Consider the following 5,147-nt stretch of genomic DNA (forward strand, 5'->3'; position numbering starts at 1 on the left):
TATTAAGTCGGTATTTGAACCACATACCTAACCTGACTCCGCCAGATGGGGCAGCAGAGAGTAGTGTACTCTCTGCTGCCCCATCTGGCGGAGTCAGGTTACCACAGACCACCACTCGATGAGATTTTGCCTCTCGGACACAAAACGAATATGTTGTCATCGTTGAATATGGTTTTGTCCACATTTCAGTGCTGTATTGATGTGGTACCATATGAGAGATACCAGGCAAACTTGATCAAAATAACAATTATTTTACTGCGTAGACGACTAGACGTCTTATACATTAACTTAGTAATGCAGATGTTTAACACAAATGTAACTCTTGAGAGTGTAAAATGAAACCAAACTAGATAAAGTGCCCCGATCGTGGCAGCGGTGGCGAACGGATTGCGGAGCGGTCTTGATACCGGAAGGTCGCCAGTTCGAATCAGCGGTCCGACACGTTAAAATTACCACCGCTGAAGTGCCCTTGAACAAGGCATTGAACCACTACGATGAAATGTTCTATGAGCAGTGCCTGGCTGGAAACAAGTTCTTGAGCTTAGCCCAGATACCCTGGGTAAATATAGTAATCATTTCATCAGGGCAGGTCGGGTTGTGGCCTCCTGGTGGCGCTATAATAGGCCAATGTGAAAAGGGTGCCATTTCTTTTTCTTTATTTTATATTTTTTTATGGAGGGACAGACCGTAGGCTGACAGGAAAAAATGGGGAGAGAGATGGGGGGTGACATGCAGTAAAGGCCATCGGGATCGGGAGTCGAACCCGTGGCACACTGCCAGACTGGATTAGTCCAAGGTCCCTGGACCGCTGAGCCACGGCCCAGGCCAAGGGTGCCATTTCTCCTTACGCCTTGGATGGCAATTGGATGATGAAAGCCAATGTTAGCCAATTAGGATGGAATATGAAATATCAGACAGATCCGTCTTGAACACATGACTATAGAGATAGTGTGTAACGATTTGCGGGGTTTTTGGACAGAATCTGGAGGAGTAATATATAAAAACTAGAAAAAGTGCCCCTCGGGCACAGGTCTCCACCAGGCCAGGTCAGGTTGTGGCCTCCTGGTGGTGCTATAATAAGCCAATGTGAAAAGGATGCCTTACGCCTTTGTATTGGATGATTTGAGGCATTTTGTTCCAAAAATGTGTTTAGCAAAACTCCACCTGTTGGTGGTGCTATAACAGGCCAATGTGAAAAGGGTAGGATATATTCCTCAGCCTATAGTAGAAAGCCTAGTCCGTGAAAGATTTCACGTAAATTGCACGCTGCGTTTGTTTTGGTGTTCAAAACGGGCCCCCCTTGAGCACATGACTATAGAGATACTGTGTAACGATTTGCGGGATGGACAGAATCTGGAGGAGTAATATATAAAAAAAAAAGGTGTTTTACTTTTGTAAAAACCATTTTGTTGGCCTCCAAGTGGGCCGCGCTATAAAAGGCCGTTCTGGAAAATTTGGGGCAGAGGTTCATCGTTGGCATCCAGGGAGTGTGCGTACAAAATTTGGCATTTGGCAACGGTGCCGGAGATTAGCTGTACACAGACGAACACACACACACACACACACACACATACACACATACACACACGGACGGACGGAGTGCCTGGTGGAGACAAAAATCTGAACCAACCCCCTTTAAAGCGCAAGGATACTTTGGTATATAAACTTTATTAAACTTTAAACTTTATTACAGGCTCGTGGCCCACAAGGTAAGACAGTACATCACAAATAGAGAATAAAAATAAATAAAAATACAGTACATTTACCCAGCCCCACAGGTTACTACTCTAAGCGAGGCACTCGTGCCAGTGTCCTCTGATGGTAGAAGTGTACCTTACAGAACTACGGCCTGGGTCTGTCATCTGTCCAATGAGTCCATTCAGTGAGCGATCCAGCCTGCTCATGAATTTGAATGTCAGGTTCCTCAACAGAGCCATGAATGTAGTGAGACCCAATGAACAGAAAAGCCCACTGGCTCTAGTGCTCCTGTTTTTTTTTAACAGGATTCGAAGACAGTCATTATAGGCTACTTGCAGCTTGCGTAAGCTCTCCTTCTTATACTTCACCCACAGTGGAGCTGTGTAGAGAGGGGTGCAATAAGCTCTAAAGAGGTTTACCTTAACATCCGTAGTACAATGGTGAAATTTACAGAACAACATGGCTTGTACATATAACATTCTCCTCTGTCTAAACATGTCCTCATCATCCTCTAAGGTATCTGTTATGATATGCCCAAGATATTTTGTAATCTTGGACACGCCCATAATTTGACCAGACAGATGAAAGGCAGGAAACTTAAATTCCAGATCTTCTTTAGTTACATATCAGTACCATGCTCTTCTTAGCATTATAAAGAATATCAAAGTCAATACCATAATTTGTACATATATTGAGTAGCTGTTGGAACCCACTGCTACTAGGAGAAAGTATAGCAAGGTCATCTGCGTACATAAAATGATTAATCAGGCTATCACCAATCATACAACCTGTTCTGCACCCCTCCAGCTGCATTGACAGGCCGTCCATATATAAATTGAAGGGGGCTGGGGATAAAATCCCCCCCTGCCTGACACCATTACCCACCCGAAAAGGGGTGGATAATGTGCTCCCCCACTTTACCTGCATTTTCTGGTTAGCATACCAGTAAACAAGAATGCGTATTAGACAGTTTGGCACACCCCTAAGCTTGAGCTTATTAAGGGGGATCCAAATTGAGCTTTGCTTTGGGGCCTAATTAATTGCTTGTACATCAGATATTTTCACTGCGAATACAGGTGCGCCTTGAGATTTTGACTTGCTCACAAAAGGGTTTTAAGCCATTGCTTTAGGCCAACTTCCTTTTGCCTCTTCAAAGGTCAAAGGTCAGCCTGGAGAAGACTTCAGGGTGCGTAAAGCGACACCGTTGTGCGATGGAGTATACATTAAGCCTTAGAAAGTTGTATTTTCCTCCAGGGGATCAGCAAAGAAAAGATACAGTAAAGGTAGACAGGAATGACTACGGTGTTGGTTTTGATTCGGTACCTTGTTTGATCAAAACTCTCATTCATTGATGTTATGTCCGATTGAAAACAAAAAAAACTAGAAAAAGTGCCCTTCTGGGCACAGGTCTCCACCAGGAGGATAGGAGTGTGTGTGATGTTTGGAAAAAATTGTTTAGGAGTAATATAAACATGTTTATTTGGGTTTTGTGTGTGTGTGTGTGTGTGTGTGTGTGTGTGTGTGTGTGTGTGTGTGTGTGTGTGTGTGTGTGTGTGTGTGTGTGTGTGTGTGACGCGACTTGTCCTGTTGTAGCGCCACCATGAGGCTGATTTGAAAACTGTCAAGTGGCATTTCTTCCTCAGCCTAGTAGTGGGAATAGGCATGCACAGTTTCACCGCAATCGGACGCTGCGTTGAGGAGTTATGGCGATTTGTACAAAACGGGCTACTCCTGAAAACTTTCGAAGCCAATCGTAGCCAATCAGGATGGATAATTATGAGAAATCAAACAAATCACATGATCACATGACTATGGAGAGCATGCGTACCGATTTGCATGCAATTTGGATAAAATCTGAAGGAGTAATATTAGAAAATGTGTTTTACATATGTCGGCCTCCTGGTGGCGCTATAAAGAGCAGATGTGAAAAATTCCAGGCAAAGGTTTTTCCTTGGCCTCTAGGGAGTGTGCATACATGGTTTTACACAGATCGGTGCAGTTATAGGTAAAAACACAAATCGGTCAGTTATAGCGCCACCATGAGGCTGAGTTGAAAATATTCAAGTGGCATTTCTTCCTCGGCCTAGTGGGAATGTGCGTGCAAAACTTCACGGAAATCACACGATGTGTTCATGATTTGCAGCATTTTGTTTGAAACGGAGCACTCCTGCGAACTTTGGAAGCCAATCGTAGCCAATCAGGATGGAGTCTGAGAAATCTGAAAGACCTGTTTCGTTGAATGGCTCTAGAGAGACTGTGTACCAATTTGCGTAATGTTTGGACAAAATCTGTGGGTGTACCGTCAAAACATTTGTTTTGCACAAAGCGGCCTCCTGGTGGCGCTATAACAGGCCAATGTGAAAACTTTGGAGCAGAGGTTCAGCTCTGGCATCCAGGGAGTGTGTGTGCAGAGTATGGCTGCGATCAAGCCAACGGTGCCAGAGATTAGCTGTTCACAGACGGACGGACGGACACACGGACGGACACACGGACGGACGGACGGACACACGGACACACGGACGGACGGACGGAGTGCAAAACATACTCTCTCCCCATGCCTTCGGCCTGGTGGAGACAAAAAAGAATTTTAGGCCTGACGTAGAAAATTAAAAAATGTCTTCTAAATTCTTTGAGTTTTCTGAAATACTTAATGTTTCTGTATCAGTGGTGCTCAATATTTCATGTCAAGGACCCCAAAAATGATATGTAATTGGCCACCGACCTCCATCTGAAAATATGTTGTTCCAGGAACCCCTCATTTGAGTTAAAAACGTTCGCTCTGAAAGAATATATATTCAAAGATTTGTGCCACGTTTTCACAATTTTTCAAAAAATAGCAGACCTACAAGCTCATAGCACTCTGTGCCGCGCTATGAGCTTGTAGATCTGCTATTTTTCAACAGCATAACATAATGCTTAAAACACCCACGGAGGACGCGCTGGCCTCTCTCCGTCTGCTATATGCGTACCGTGTCACCGTCTGTCCATCTGTCTGTTGACATTATGTCTGACCCATGGTTCCTGTCTCTATCTAGTCACAGTGTGCATGGTAAATACACATGATATGTGACACATGCACTTGTCATCATCATCATCGCGGTCCCCTGGTTGGTCGGACGGTTCGGTCGGACGGTCGGTCGGTCTGCCATGCCAGCCGTGGGTGACTGACAGATGGGTCACCATAGTGACAGTCACTCTCTCCATCAGCCAGGATGAGTATGTTGTTTGTTTGTTCCTTTAGTTGGAATCCTCCTCTCTGGCACAGGCACACAACACGCACACACACAGCGCACGCGCACGCACGCACGCACGCACGCACGCACGCACGCACGCACGCACACACACTCACGGACTTCAAGTTCCAGGAAGGACTTGTGTGTTGTTGTTGCGAGGTTGCGTGTGTGCGTGCGTGTAGGCTACATGTATTGGTACTAGGGCATTCACTTCTA

Source organism: Electrona antarctica, assembly GCF_951216825.1.
Source record: "Electrona antarctica genome assembly, chromosome: 22".
NCBI classification, from domain to species: Eukaryota; Metazoa; Chordata; class Actinopteri; order Myctophiformes; family Myctophidae; genus Electrona; species Electrona antarctica.